Below are 17,255 nucleotides of genomic sequence, written 5' to 3'. Positions count from 1 at the left end.
ACAGTGATGTGGTGTTAGGTTGCAGGTGGGGAGGATGAGAAGGTCCCTATTTATGTATTTTATGTGGCCCACAGTCTCTCTGGGGTATAGCTCTAAGACAGGGGTTCTCAAACTGGGGTCAGGACCCCTCAGGGGGCCACAAGGTTATTACACAGGGGGTCATGAGCTGTCAACCTCCACCCAAACCCCGCTTTGCCTCCAGCATTTATAATGGTGTTAAATATATAAACAAGTGTTTTTAATTTATAAGGGGGGTCTCACTCAGAGGTTTGCTATGTGAAAGAGGTCACCAGTAAAAAAGGTTGAGAACCACTGCTCTAAGACTTCATTTTCAAATTTACATTTCTGCACTTGTTCTCTTTAAGAGAGTGAAGAAAGCCTTATACAACCTTCAAGTACACTTTTCTGCAAAAATTATAACTAAAGAGAGACCTAGGAACCAACATGACTTGAGCCTATGCAAGCATAAAACTAGTCAAGTGTTATCCATTTTACATCAGCTTCTCAGGACCTGTGAATATCTAATCCTAGATATTCACAGAAACAATGGCAAAAGTAGCAGTTATGAAGATCAAGGTTTTACTGTGGTAATCCCTGTGAAGTTAATGAATATAGTGGCATAAGTGAATTCTTTGGAAGATACTGCCTTCCCATGCTAATACACCACAGGAAGAACAGTTACTACACAGTCAGTGTTATAACTGGGTGAACAGTGAGCAAAAATTAGACACAACTATTTCATATGTATAAATAAAATTGTATGTTGACTGTGCTTATGCCCTTTAGTATTCTGTCTACACAAGCCCTTGTGTAAGTGAAGTATAAGTAAGTATAGGCCCAGGGTCAATATTCATTTAAGTACAAAAACACATTCATTTTGTGACTGAACAAAATTCAGTTGGGGTAAATCCAAGGTTTTTTTATAAAAGGTTAATCTTGGGAAAGAAACACTTCTCTGTGCCCAATCAGAGTGCTCAAATATTGAATCACAACTATCAGAAGGAATCACTGACAGTTAAATAATCTTTGGACTGGCATTTGTTCACACAAAATCATTTTTTGATTTTGATCAAATTCATAAAAAGTTGTGGTGAGTTTATAGTTAGTTCACAAAAAAGAAAAAAAGGGTAATTTCACTGAGTAAGTTATTTCTTGCAAATTATTCACCCAGCTCTTTTCAGTATCACCATTTATTCTAGAACTCCATTAACACAGTATCACTTACACATAAAAGTCATGTACTACTAGAATTTATGTGGAAATACTTCATAGGATTTATTTTTTTATGCTGACTTTTGGTGACCAATGCTATCCAACTCACAGATGAACTGTTCAGTTTTGACTTTCCAGTACACATTTCTTTGAAAGATACATATGCTCTTGTATAAATTCACATGGGGCAGACCCAAAGCTCATTGAAAACAAGGAAAAGCCTTTCCATTGATTTGAAAGGGATTTGGATAATGCCCATTCTGAAAAATGTGGGTCAGAATCCTTTAGGCCAGATTGGCTTCATGCATGCATGGCTGCACAAAAGGATGGGAGGGTGCAGGCACCCTCTCCTATCCTGTGCCGTCTTGTCAGAAGCAGGGCACTGCTGTAGTCACTGCTCTCCTAATCTGAACTGCCCCCTCACATGTTAGCCACCACACAGGGGAAAGGGTGGAAATGGGATCCTGTCACCATCTTCATTCTGCAAGATTCAGAAGAGCTGGTCAGCCTTGGAGGAGAGCAGATGGTATATCCCAGGGTTTCTCAAACAGGGGTCGCCCCTTGTGTAGGGAAAGCCCCTGGTGGGCTGGGCCGGTGTGTTTACCTGTCCCATCCACAAGTCCGGCCGATCGCGGCTCCCACTGGTCGTGGATCGCTGCTCCGGGCCAATGGGAGCTGCTGGAAGTGGTGGCCAGCGGCGACCCCTGTTTGAGAAACCCTGGGTTAGTGAGTCTGAATTGTGTTTTTTATTAACTATTTTATGCAAATCATTAAAAAATCTGCTTTGATTTGTACTAGTGAAACTTATCAGATTAGTTTCTGGCTGTAGAGTTGCTGCTACTCTCTTCATATGAAAACATATAAACTGCTCCCAGGGGAACCATGTTGCTCTTTTATATTTGATGCCTGCCATTGTTTCTGCTAAGACTTCTAAAAATCTACTGCCTTGGCTTCTGTTGCTGCCAATTTCCATTCCATTTTTACTGATTTGATTCTTTCTCAGTTCTTCAAATTGTGTTTTACAGAGGCATGACAGAGTACATTTTTAAGCAGTGGAAAGTTGATGGCCACACAAATCCTGTTAAAGAAAATCTGCTGGCTAGCAGAGCTATAGTCAAGATGGCTGGGAGACTTAGCCATGCATTTAGTTTTTTCCACAGACAGAAATGGCTCTTTGCACTGACCCTGCCTTTGCATTTCATGGCTTTGTAATATTTAAATAATATTCTGAATTTAAAAAGAGAGATTAGTGGCTATGTGCACATCTTTTCTAGTTATCTTCGATTGTGTCAAATGATAGTGCTTTGATAAAAAAAACCCTGTAAGCTATTTAATTCTGACAATATCAACATAGCTGAGCAATAAAACAAACAAAACCAAAAACAGTGAGTGAGTATGTCTTAGTATGACTGCCCACTCCATGGCACTAGTGATCCCATGCTCAGCACTGATTTGTAATTTAGAGCTATGTGATATCTCATTCACATTATACGCTACTTATAATTTATTAGATGTGGAAAATGTAACACACAATGTGAGAGCCTTCAAAGGAGTATTTAGTTGTGACAGTGCCTTGATCGATAATAGACCCTCAAGAAAGCAAGGACTTTACAGTTGGATACCTGCAGTACATGACTAGTTTGTACAGGTCCAAACTTCCCCATAAAATGGTTTTCCAAGTTTGTATGACATCCCTACATGTTCTGTGTGCCTGCTGTAGCAGAGATGAGGAGGAATTTATTTTCATTGGTTGAGATTTACTTCACCTACATTAGGGCCATGTGTTCTACATTTGAACCAGATGTTCATAAGTGAGGTCAGATACTGTGTGCACTTTTGCACATTCAGTTACAGTAATGGCTTATGCAAATTGGATGTTTGTGATTGTGAATAGATATTGAGGCATCTAAATGCTCAAAATATCCCCCCCAGAAATATGTACAAAAGTGTACACCAACCTTGGGCCTTACTTTGGCCTGGATTCTGAAAGTCCTTGCACTGAACCATTGTCATTGTCCACTAACATTTCTCATCCCTGAAAGTAATTTTATATTTTTTTCCTCTTTCCATTTTCTTCCATTCATAACTCTCTACAATTTAGTGCATATTGAATTTCATTAACATGCTTTTATCTCTTCCAAAATTTGAAATATTTCATAATCCTGTTGGAATGTTTGAGTGGTTGGTTCACATATAGGTTTGATGGCCATCATCTTGGCCACCATAGCAAGGCTTGAACCAGGACCTCAAGAGCTGAAAGCCTGGGTCTCCTTCAACTTATACTGAAGAGCAAGGGTCTCCAGCTCGGGGCTGTAACAGATTCCTATTCTTTTGATGACACAAATAGACACTGACCAATGAGTTACATAAGCATTAAAATATCATAGTAAACATGCTCAGGTACTCAGTGATGGTCATAATGTAAGTACCGGAATAGAACATACTATGATAGAAGATAGCAGTTAGTGTCTACGTTCAGATCTAGCTCCAGGTTTCGATCCTGACACCCCCTTCATGTGAGTACAAGTGGGTCTGGCATTTTTTGGGTCTGAGTTTAAACTAGAGTATTCTCTAGTATAAGAATAGATATAAAAAGCTAACAAGGCCTGTACATTTTTGGGCTGCGAAGGATCTCATCACTGAGCAAGGAAGTAATAATCCCTCTCTACAATGATCTACTGTGATCTCAGCTGTAATAGTTTTGTTCAGTTCAAGGTACCTGCTTACTGAAAATATATTGACCGATTGGAAAGAGAGCAGAAAAGATCAACAAAGATGATTAAGAGACTGGCAGGACAGATTATAAGAATTAAATTTGCATAGCTTGTCTAAGCAGTGATGAAAGGGAGAAATTATAGGAGCCTACATACATTTGAAGACTGTAAACTCTAGGGGAAGAAGAGGTATTGTTTAAAGTAGTATACCAGGATATAACTAGGGTAATGGGTTGAATGTGAAAGTTACATAGCATATGTAAAACAGGGCTAGCCATGAGATCTCTTACATTTCCCAAGGAATGAGTGTTAGCCTCTTCCCTTGGCATGCTTAGAAACAGGCTATACAATGTACTGGAAGTAGTAACAACCAACACCTTGCACTTATATCGTGGTAGAGACCAATGCTGCAATAGCAGGGGAAAGACTGAATACTCTAGGTCCTTTCTCATTCTAATTTCTATACTTCCGTATAAAAGCAAAAACCTCCTAGCACTTGGTGTTTAATAAAGATACTGAGCCAAATTATGCTCTCATAATCACTAGTTCAGTGGCTGGTGGTGCATGTAGCTAACAGCTGTTTTGACTCACAGTTCTGGGTACAAGTAGAAAAAAACAGTGTTTGAGCATTATAAAAGAAACTAATGAGGCTACATTTGGTATGCTATAGGCATTTCTGGTCACTGTATTATATGAAGGCTGTTGTAGAAATGAAGTTACAGCAGAGGGCAACCAGTATTGTATAATACAGAGACTTGAAGATCTCAATTTTTCAAAAAGTTTTGAGAAACTAGGTCTGTGTTAATGGAAGAAAGGAGATTTAGAAGGGACATCATTGAAATATACAGCGTCTGATGGGAATTGAAAGGATTCATGCTACAAGACTATTTGATGTACAGTCAGAGATAAGAACAAAGATTCATCTTTAACTAACGTAAAGGAAGGGCTTACTATCAAAGACATTACAGAGAATTTCTTTAGAGTATAGCTAATAAATACACTAATCAGTTTTAATGTGGCAGACAAGTGCCTGAATAGAAGAGTAAAAACTAAATGCTCAGAGCATCATTACCTACAGAAGAGCACTATTTCAGCTCAAAGGGCAGAAGCCTTTTTGTTTTGTTTTGGCTTGGTTTTTTGAAGTGTCATTTTAAAATGAGTAACTGTTTAAGATCAATGGGGCTGAAATCTAGTTTAGGTTCCACTCTTTCGCAATTCTCACATCTATAAAGTGCTTTAAGGTGAACAAGAATTTTTTTCTGTGTGTAGCTCTCTAGGATCATGTAGGTCCTGGCCTTGGTTCTCCTGCATTCACAGAAAGAACCAACACAAACTGATCCTTGCAATATCCAGTAATCTAGATTTATACTATGCTTGAAACCTAAATCCCATAGGAAAGGATCTCTCTCTCTCTTTTTTTTTTTGGTTAACCACAGGACCGTTATGCACTTATGAAACAATTCCCCCCCCCCCCGGTGTATTGTATATTACTGTTAAGAAGTGAAGTTTTTAATTGTAAAATGTTATACAAAGTAATTTGTGTGTTTTGGTTTCAAAACATTTCCCCATTCCCCGAGCATGTTCCTCTGAATGGTCAACTGCTTCACCAAATACCTTGTTGTCTGTATGGATTATTTCTCAATCCAGGGCAAAATTCTAGCCCTACTGCAACCTCCTATTTCTTTCAGTGAAGAAAGATTTCATCCCAAATATTTTAAATGCAATATGTCTTTGAAAGATGAGACCAATAGTCCATCCATCATTCAGCCTGTACAATGCTGTCAAAGAGATCACAGGGAGTAGGTTGCTGACTGTGAGATCTTTCACCACACCTCAGGGTGAGTATCATACCATCCATCTGTGGTCCTTGGAGGCATTACATTAAGAAATCAGCCCTTTCTGAAAATCATGAGCTTTTAAGGATTCTCAGGTTAGGCATCCAAAACCACTAGTAATTTCTATAAGGCATAGGCCCTGAGTGCAATTTTAGAGGCCAGTTTTGATATTTTGGTTTGAAATGTATATTTTGTCATCTTAATTTAACACATCATTCACTGCAACAGCTACCGTAGGCTACATGAACTGCAAAAGTTTCATTTCTAGTTGATCAAACAGCTTATGGTTCAGACAAAACATAAAAATTAAAAGAGAGTGTACAAAAACAGGTGTATTGAAACAGCAGCAGTAAAGCCACCCGAATGAGCATTCTACCTGGAAGACTGAAAGGGAGTATGCATGTTTGGATATTGGAGGAAGAGAAAGAACAGTGTGAGATACAAAGAAAGAGTAGAGTAGAGGATCATATATTTATGGTACCATATATATATGATCCTCTACACTTTCTTTGTATCTCACACTATTCTTTCTCTTCCTCCAATATCCAAACATACATATGTGCCACAAAACACAGAAGGACCTCAGTATAATGCAACTTCAGTGAAGTAAGTCTGACTTAGCATCTGGCCCGGAACATGTTGCTGAGACCCAAGAATAAGGGACAAAACAATTATTCATATTGGAAAGCACAGGAAGTTTATTGTTTAGTGTAAAGAACCCTTTCTGTACCGGCTTTATTCCTGATGTAAATATTTGTAACAATAAAAATGAAGGCATGTCAAATTTATGTGGAACATAGATAGCTGGGATTAAAATGAACAACATCCCTTGAAAGGAGGTACATTTGAGAGGTAAATTGTCAGATATCTATTTATGATGATGTGTGTTGCAGTACAGCAAGATTCATCATTATGATTAGATGACACATTTATTTCTTCTAACAGAAAAGAAATTATAAACATATTTTAACCTGGCACCATTTGTAGATTGCTACTATATTTAATTCAGTTTAAAAACTCAAACACAGTAATCTATTTCAAATCAGATATGTTTCACCTTGCAGTCTACTCTTTATGGTACTTAATTAAAGTTTTGCAAATTGTAGTTTCTTTACTCAAACATGAGGGTTTTGGCATCATTTTGGGGGGGGGCAGGGGGATTTTTACATCAAATTGTACATTATGGCAGCAATTACATTGTTGTCAGAAAAATATATATTTAGTTGATCAGGCAGAGCACATAGCTAATTGCTCTTTTGAGAGCAATTAAAGCACTTGAAACTAGAACAACATGTGCTAAGCCATGCAGCTGCCCCTAGTGAACTATATTGGAATTCTTTGAGATTCCAAATAAAAGAAGGGGGAAGAGGAAGGAAGGAGAGAAAAGGGGGGGAAGACAAGTGAAAAAAATTAATTTTCTAGTAGAGTAAATTATAATACAAAGATGGTTTTCATTTATGCAAATTGCTATCAAGCAATTTCTTGTGTGATGATTTCTATGTTAATAAACATTTAATTTGAAAGATTCTCATTTGAAAAAAGGTGCTCGGATTAAACAGTTGCAAGCTGGGGGAGATACAGAAATATATTCAATTATACATGGAATCATAGGTTAGATATTCTTATTACTGTGGCTAGGTTTAATTCTGCTTTTTATATTTGGTTGAGTTGTGTATTATCTATATTTGATTGCTAAAAGTTGTATTACCATAATTAAAAATCCTGCCTGTAACTGGAAACAATGAAATATGCATATTTTACCATTGCCCTTTTCTAGATAGATCTACGTCATTCAGCTTTATTTTCCCATTAAATAGAAGAAGAGAAAAAAGTTTGTTAAAAGGGTGATTCTGATACAGTATATGATTATTGAACTCACCATTTCTAATTATCTCAGAATGGATAATCAATATTTTATTATACAATTATGGGCCAGATTCTGATGCAGCAACTTACTCTGATTGAGTAGCACCTTGCTCAATGAGTTGCCTCATTATGTTAAAGCTATTGCTCGTGCAGCAAGCTACCATTCAAATTGAGTAAGACGAACATCAGGCTGGTCTTCTATCAAGCAAATTCCTTGCAACCCAAGAACAGTTTAAGAAAAGTTGTATTTCATATGCTTCTAATATTATACATGGAAACTCATCTCATACTCTGATGAACTCCTTAAACAACTTCATACCATAAAGCAAATCAAAATGATTGACTTTCTGCTATCCTTGCATGTGTCAGTGTTTAATACATTAAAATCATTTATGTTTATGTTGAATAACTCCATCTGACACTCACTGCCAGCAGTCTATTCCATATGTGGAGAACATACACTGTGAAACCTGTATTAAAAGGTAACCCCCCAAAATCCAAGTAAAGCGCAAATAGCTGGGCTTGGTCTACTCTAGGATGATGGGGGAGGAAGGTTGAAAGAATTGTCCCCAGCAGGCTGCAGTAGCCCTTGCATCTCTAATGTGACCCCTCTGTACAGTGAGGTGAAGGGGCAAGGAAGAGAGAGAGGATATGTGTAGCAGAGGAACCTCTAGCACCATTCCCTGAGTGCTGCCCTGCAAAGAAGCTGCTGGGGAGTTGAACAGCTCCCCAAATCCTGTCCGTTTTAGTCTTTGCACACTGATGGTTGTGCCATTTGGGCAGCCAGGTAATCTTCTGTGGCACTAAGGGCTTCCATTAGGCAACCCTTTTGTCTCCATCCACCAAAGCTTTCCTGCCTTGGCTCCCCCAAAAAGTTTGACTCAGTTTGGACACTCATTAAATAATTATCTCCACCGGACAATGGATAGGTATCCGCTTCTGGCAGTGAGTGTCAGATGGAGTTATTCAACACAAACATAATGTTTTTAATTTACTATTAAACACTGAAACATGCAAGGATAGCAGAAAGTCAATCATTTTGGTTTGCTTTATGGTGTGAAGTTGTTTAAGGAGAGCTCATCAGAGTATGAGAAGCAGCCAGCATGCTGATAAAAGAAACTGGTAAAGGCATGCTATTAAAGGAAACTGAGACTTTATATGACATTACTAATATGTAAGCTGCACTAAGAACAGTACAACCAATTTTATAAGCCTGCATAGTACCATGAGAGGAAAAATTCTTCCTGATCTTTGCTCTTTATCACTTTGTGCCTGGAAGCACAAGAGTTAATAATAACTATATGCGTTTACACTAACTACTTTAAATTAACAAGTTTTGTTTCGACTCTTCAGTGAATGCAAAAGCCCCACTGACCTTAGCTCTGGAAAGTAGGTTAATATTATTTCAATCTACAGGAACCAGTGATATTTTCACAAATTCTGTGAGGACTTAAAGACACAGTAGCAAAAAGTACAGCATAAATACAGTAACATTAACTTTTATTAATGGAAACATTGTGTCTTTTCAGCATCAGGAAAAAATTGGAACCTTGCTTTAAATAGCATAATGTTGCCTCCTACAGAATCTGTGGTTGCAGAAAAAAAAAGATAGTTTATACTTTTCCTCTTAGTAGAAAATACTTACAGACCTATACAAAATGGAACAATATTTTATATGCTGCTTAACTACTTTGAAACAATTGATTTAAGTTGAAGATGATGAGAGAAACATGCAGATTTACAGTGTGTGTTGATACTCATGCTGTAGGCCAAGAGACAGCTAATTGGTTTTGTATGATTTTATAATAATATGATATATGGAGATATACTTATCTCATAGAACTGGAAGGGACCCTAAAAGGTAATTGAATCCAGCCTCTACTAGCAGGACCAAGTACTGATTTTTTGCCCCAGACCCATACGTGGCCCCCTCAAGAATTGAGCTCATAACCATGAGCTAATGCTCAAACCACTGAGCTATCCCTCCCTCCTTTTACCTAAAGTATTTTTGCAGAAGAGTATGCATGGTATATTTCCTATTTATAGTGGTGTACATACATCATTAACAAAAGAGGGAACCAAGATTTAGAAAGTAATAATTTAAAAAATTAGAATACCCTTTTTTATTATAGCTCTCTTTCTATAAGGTTTTTTTTTTTTGGTAGAGGACAGAGTATTGGTGATATTTGGGGATTACAGCAGAGAGAGGAATGAAGCGTTCTCTTCCTACAGGTGCAGCACACTTACCTCAATGAAACTTCTATTTTAAGGAGCTTAAAAGTTTGGATGTAATCACCAGACCAGGAGGATGAGGTAGATGAGACTTTCTTCAGACAGCTAACAGAAGTTTCCAGATCACAGGCCCTAGTTCTCATGGGGTTTTCAATCATCCTGACATCTGCTGGGAGAGCAATACAGGAGTGCACAGACAATCCAGGAAGTTTTTGGGGACAAATTCCTGGAGCAAGTGCTGGAGGAACCAACTAGGGGGCATGTTCCTTTTGACCTGTTGGTCACAAAAAGGGAAGAATTGGTAGGGCAATTGGTGGGTGCCAACCTGGGCATCAGTGACCATGTGATGGTCAAGTTCAGGATCCTGACAAAAGGAAGAAAGGAGAGCAGCAGAATACAGACCCTGGACTTCAGAAAAGCAGACTTTGACTCCCTCAGGGAACTGATGGGCAGGATCCCCTGGGAGGCTAATATGAAGGGGAAAGGAGTCCAGCAGAGCTGGCTGTATTTTAAAGAAGGCTTATTGAGGGCACAGGAACAAACCATCCTGATGTGCAGAAAGAATAGCAAATATGGCTGGCAACCAGTTTGGCTTAACAGAGAAATATTTTGTGATCTTAAATACAAAAAGGAAGCTTACAAGAAATGGAAACTTGTATAGATGACTGGGGAGGAGTATAAAAATATTGCTTGAGCATGCAGGGGAGTAATCAGGAAGGCCAAAGCACAACTGGAGTTGCAGCTAGCAAGGGATGTGAAAGGTAACAAGAAGGGTTTCTACAGGTATGTTAGCAACAAGAAGAAGGTCAGGGAAAGTGTGGGATCCTTACTGAATGGAGGAGGCAACCAAGTGACAGATGATTTGAAAAAAGCTGAAGTACTCAATGTTTTTTTTGCCTCCATCTTCACAGAAACGGTCAGCTCCCAGATTGCTGCACTGGGTAGCACAGTATGGGGAGGAGATAAGCACCCCTCAGTGGTGAAAGAACAGGTTCTGGACATGCACAAGTCCATGGGGCTGGATCTAATGCATCTGAGGGTGGCGAGGGAGTTGGCTGATGTGATTGCAAAGCCATTAGCCATTATCTCTGAAAACTCATGGTGATTGGGGGAGGTCCTGGACAATTGGAAAAAGGCAAATATAGTGCCCATCTTTAAAAAGGGAAAGAAGGAGAATCTGGGGAACTACAGACCGGTCAGCGTCACCTCAATCCCTGGAAAAATCATGGATCAGGTCCTCCAGGAATCCATTTTGAAGACAGGAAGGTGATCAGGAACAGTCAACATGGATTCACCAAGGGCAAGTCATGCCTGACCAACCTGATTGCCTTCTATGATGAGATAACTGGCTCTGTGGATATGGAGAAAGCAGTGGACGTGATACATCTTGACTTTAGCAAAGCTTTTGATATGGTCTCTCGGTATTCTTTCCAGCAAGTTAAAGAAGTATGGATTGGATGAATGGACTATAAGGGGGATAGAAAGCTGTCTTGATCATTGGGCTCAACAGGTAGTGATCAATAGCTCAATGTCTAGTTGGCAGCTGGTATCAAGTGGAGTGCCCTAGGGGTCAGTCCTGGGGCCGGTTTTGTTCAACATCTTCATTAATGATCTGGATGATGGGATGGATTGAACCCTCAGCAAGTTCGCGGATGACACTAAGCTGGGGGGAGAGGTAGATATGCTGGAGGATAGGGATAGGGTTCAGAGTGACCTAGACAAATTGGAGGATTGGGCCAAAAGAAATCTGATGAGGTTCAACAAGGATAAGTGAGGAGACCTGCACTTAGGAAGGAAGAATCCCATGCACGGCTACAGGCTGGGGACCGACGGGCTAAGCGGCAGTTCTGCAGAAAAGGACCTGGGGATTACAGTGGACAAGAAGCTGGATATAAGTCAACAGTGTGCCATTGTTGCCAAGAAGGCTAATGACATATTGGGCTGCATTAGTAGGGGCATTGCCAGCAGATCGAGGGAAGTGATTATTCCCATCTATTTGGCACTGGTGAGGCCACATCTAGAGTATTGCATCCAGTTTTGGGCCCCCGACAACAGAAAGGATGTGGACAAATTGGAGAGAGTCCAGCAGAGGGCAATGAAAATGATTAGGGAGCTGGAGCACATGACTTATGAGGAGAGGCTGTGGGAACTTGGTTTATTTAGTCTGCAGAAGAGTGAGGGGGGATTTGATAGCAGCCTTCAGCTACCTGAAGAGGGGGTTCCAAAGAGGATGGATCTAGACTGTTCTCAGTGGTGGCAGATGATAGAACAAGAAGCAATGGTCTCAAGTTGCAGTTGGGGAGGTCTAGGTTGGATATTAGGAAAAACTATTTCACTAGGAGGCTGGTGAAGCACTGGAATGGGTTACCGAGGGAGGTGGTGGAGTCTCCATCCTTAGAGGTTTTTAAGGCTCGGCTTGACAAAGCCCTGTCTGGGATGGTTTAGTTGGGGTTGGTCCTGCTTTGAGCAAGGGGTTGGACTAGATCAGTGGTTCTCAAACTTTTGTACTGGTGACCCCTTTCAAATAGCAAGTCTCTGAGTGCCCCCCCCAAATTAAAAACACCTTTTTATGTATTTAACACCGTTATAAATGCTGGATGCAAAGCAGGGTTTGGGGTGGAGGCTGACAGCTCGTAACCTCCCATGTAATAACCTCGCAGCCCCCTGAAGTGTCCTGACCGCCAGTTTGAGAATCCCTGGACTAGATGACCTCCTGAGGTCTCTTCCAACCCTAATCTTCTATGATTCTATGATTCTCTGCTAGTCATCATTTCAGACTCATCAACACTAAGGAACATTTGCTTAAAGGGTATGGTTGAAGCCTACTAACTTACTTTGCATATTTTCTTCTACCATCTATTAAAATTGGTCACAAGATTGTGAAATTTTGTTGCAAATATTAGTGGTCAGAATTTCAATAATTTCCAATGACCTCTACTATCATATAAATGCTTATATATATTGTGTGAGTGACTCACAAATGTTAATGAATTTGTCCTCATAACACACCTGAGAGGTGGTGAATGTTATAGATGGAGAGCTGAGGCACACAGAAATTAAGTGACATGTTCAATGTCATAGAGGAAGTCTGTGGCAGAGATCAGACTAGACAGTCCAGATTTCATGAGTCTAAGTCTAGTTCGTTACTCACAAGACCATCCTTCCCCCTGATTAGCCAAGTTTTTAGAATCTTATAAAACACCAGATGGAATGTGAATTAGTGAACTGTGGTTTGAAGAGGGTTAAGGACAGCATGTATAGTTACATCTAAGACATACAGCATATGTTCCTACTGGGAAATTCACATTTTAAACACAACTAAACACTATATATGTACTGGGCATACTGAGTGCAATATACGTACACAGGATGCTCGGTATGCTGCCCTGACTCTTCTAGTTGTTTTGTAAGAGACCAAGTTGTTGACCTTCAGAATACACTGAATAAAGGCCATCTATTTGCTCCTTTTCTTGCTTGAGGTGGGCTGGATGTGAAGAGTGTTTCCTGTTATTGCCACCAAATGCAACATGAGGGTAGGAGACATTTTAGTTCTGTGGGGTGTGATGTTATGTAGGACCTGGGATGAGATTTCCTCTGAAGAATCAGGGGGAAGAGTCTTAGTCATAAGAATTTTACAAAATTTCTTTAAAAAAACCAAACAAACAAGGTAGCTCTTTTCACTATTCATATCTGCAAGAGGTATGTATTGTAATTGGTTAAAGCCTGCTCTGATTGTAGCACATTATTGTAGATTTGGAACTTTGGCTTCTCAGCCAACGCATACATTTGGCCATGCAAACTGTATAACACGATCAATAGAAATTGGCACTCAAGTTGATTATTCCTATCTTACTTTCACTTGTGGGCTGATTTGCATGTTTTTCTAATTAAGAGTCCTTTGTACTCAGTCATTCTTTCTCTGAGGAATATTCAGAAACACATTTAACTAACTAATGTTGTTTCCTTTAATAACTTTTCAACTGGTTTCCAAATTTTGAGTGATGTAACTATAATGTATTTGTCACTGGAGTCAATTTACAAAGTGAAGTCTTGGAATGAGTTAAGATAAAAATGCAGAAAGCTCTGAATTCAGTAACAGAAATAAATAAGTTTCCCAGATTTCAAAGTCCATCCATGCTCTGACTTCAGAGTGGGAGACTATATATTAGATCCTTATTCACATTATCCCTTCTTCTTGGAGCTCCCACCTGAATTGATACTAAAGGTTGATTATCCATAATGCTTACTTCCTGCCCACTGGCTACTGCAGACCCTATCTCAAACAACTCTCTATCCCTGCCATACCATCCGCACACCACTGACAAACCTATCATGCCTCCCCAAAACCTCACTCTCCCTGCCACTCTGTCACATCACAGCCCATTCCCTATATCCTCTGCTGTCCAACCTGGCTGCCTATTGTCTCTTGGGAAGTGGAGCTGGTGAGTCAGTGAGGCAGGCTGGCAGTGACGGAAAATGGAATTTGCCGATGGAAGAGTTCTGTCAGCTAATCTTTATGTAACTCAGTTAGGTGACCCTGAATAAGGAGAACAACTCTGTATTTTATTTTGAAAGTTGGCTGTGCATATGAGAGAGAAAGAGGGGTTTGGTTTTTAGCTAGAGGAACCAAAAATGTGAGGGAAAACAATATAAAATTTCAAAGAGGGACCATTTTAAAAAGCATCTTCTGTAAAGGTTATTGTTTTACAAAAGAAAAGACAAAATTTATTATCCTTAAAAGAGTCATTGTGATCAATTTGGAGACTAAATTTGTTCATTAAAGTGTGCAAGAGGGGAGTTCTGTTTTAAGTCCAACTCTCAACACATCCTTAACTGTGGAGCTACCACCAGGGCCTCCACTGTAAATCTTCACCAAAGGTAATTCTCTCAGTCTGTGGTTGTTTGAGCTGCATGTGTTTCAGGAGCCCACAGATGGGTGGACTCTACAGCACACCACTGTATTTAGCAGAATGCACAGCCTGCTACTGACATTGCCATGCCTCACCTCCAAATCTCACTCACTGCTGTATAGCTAAGACAGCTTCCCATGGGATGGAAGCTTATTTAAATAGCTTCCTGCCTCTTGCACTTCTCAGCTTTGAATTCTGTGGACTCACCCTACTTTGCACATTTGTGCTCAATCACAAGCTTAGATTATGCAACCAGCAGGAGTTATTATAGCTGACATCCAAAATGGAGCTGTCAACAAGGAGAGAGACTGATAAATTCTGGCTGGAAAAACTTTACAATCCCACTGATATTCAGTCAGCTGGGGAATAACCTGCCCCTATCGTAGGGCCCTGGATGCACCCTAAGAAGACAACTGTGATTGAATAGGAGGGGGAATTAAACCTGCCTACCCAGGAAGTGAATGAACTTAGCCTATTCTGTGTCGCTGGCCAGGGGGTCGCCCCCTTAAGATGAGGTCATAACTTATGTGAGCCCATATCCACAGACTCATTTTGCCCAATCAGGTCCTTATTAGATTTTAGGCATTACCTTTCCCTTGGGGTGGTATGAAAATTAAGGGAAAATATGCTTTAATTAAATCCCACACGCTGATGGAATACAAGCTGTCAGGAACAGTATCCCTGATGATGCCACAGCACAACTGGTTGCTGAGCTCTGTGTCTTTATCCTCAGACACAACTATTTCAAATTTGATGACAATATATATCTCCAGATCAGTGGCACCGCTATGGGCACCCGCATGGCCCCACAATATGCCAATATTTTTATGGCTGACCTGGAACAACGCTTCCTCAGCTCCCGTCCACTCACGCCCCTTCTCTACCTACGCTACATTGATGACATCTTCATCATCTGGACCCATGGGAAGGAGACTCTGGAAAAATTCCACCACGATTTCAACAGCTTCCACCCCACCATCAACCTCAGCCTGGACCAATCTACATGGGAGGTCCACTTCCTAGACACTACGGTGCAAATAAGTGATGGTCACATTAACACCACCCTATACCGAAAACCTACCGACCGCTATGCCTACCTTCATGCCTCCAGCTTCCATCCCGGGCACACCACAAGATCCATTGTCTACAGCCAAGCACTGAGGTACAACCGCATCTGCTCTAACCCCACAGACAGAGACCAACACCTACAAAATCTCCACCAAGCATTCTCAAAACTACAGTACCCGCACGAGGAAATAAGGAGACAGATCAACAGAGCCAGACATGTACCCAGAAGTCTCCTACTGCAAGACAAACCCAAGAAAGAAACCAACAGGACTCCACTGGCCATCACATACAGTCCCCAGCTAAAACCCCTCCAGCGCATCATCAGGGATCTACAACCCATCCTGGAGAATGATCCCACACTTTCACAGGCCTTGGGTGGCAGGCCAGTCCTCGCCCACAGACAACCTGCCAACCTGAAGCATATTCTCACCAGTAACTGCACACCACACCATAGTAACTCTAGCTCAGGAACCAATCCATGCAACAAACCTCGATGCCAACTCTGCCCACATATCTACACCAGCGACACCATCACAAGACCTAACCAGATCAGCCACACCATCACCGGTTCATTCACCTGCACGTCCACCAATGTAATATATGCCATCATATGCCAGCAATGCCCCTCTGCTATGTACATCGGCCAAACTGGACAGTCTCTAAGGAAAAGGATAAATGGACACAAATCAGATATTAGGAATGGCAATATACAAAAACCTGTAGGAGAACACTTCAACCTCCCTGGCCACACAATAGCAGATCTTAAGGTGGCCATCCTGCAGCAAAAAAACTTCAGGACCAGACTTCAGAGAGAAACTGCTGAGCTCCAGTTCATCTGTAAATTTGACACCATCAGCTCAGGATTAAACAAAGACTGTGAATGGCTTGCCAACTACAGAACCAGTTTCTCCTCTCTTGGTTTTCACTCAACTGCTAGAACAGGCCTCATCCTCCCTGATTGAACTAACCTCGTTATCTCTAGCTTGCTTCTTGCTTGCATATATAAACCTGCCCCTGGAAATTTCCACCACTTGCATCCGAAGAAGTGGGTATTCACCCACGAAAGCTCATGCTGCAAAACGTCTGTTAGTCTATAAGGTGCCACAGGATTCTTTGCTGCTTTTATAATCAGTGTTAGACAACATTACCTGGTTTGCTGAATCTTCTGGAAAGTTAATCAATGTACATGATTTCCAAATGTCAATTGGTAAAGAAAAGGTCACTGCAAAATATAATCCCAATCCATCAAATGTACCCAGGGCCAAATCAGGTGTGGAAGGTTTTTGATAGTGACTACTTCTGTGGAAGGTCTGCCCAACTTGTGGAAAGTTTAGTCAGCCACCAAAACCAGAAGATCAACCTCCACCAACCAAAATCTCTACAAGGGGAGTTGTGGAATTGCTCATAGCAATGAGCCC

This window comes from Mauremys mutica, chromosome 2 (assembly GCF_020497125.1).
Source record: "Mauremys mutica isolate MM-2020 ecotype Southern chromosome 2, ASM2049712v1, whole genome shotgun sequence".
Taxonomy (NCBI): Eukaryota; Metazoa; Chordata; order Testudines; family Geoemydidae; genus Mauremys; species Mauremys mutica.
This window is presented reverse-complemented; position numbering follows the sequence as displayed.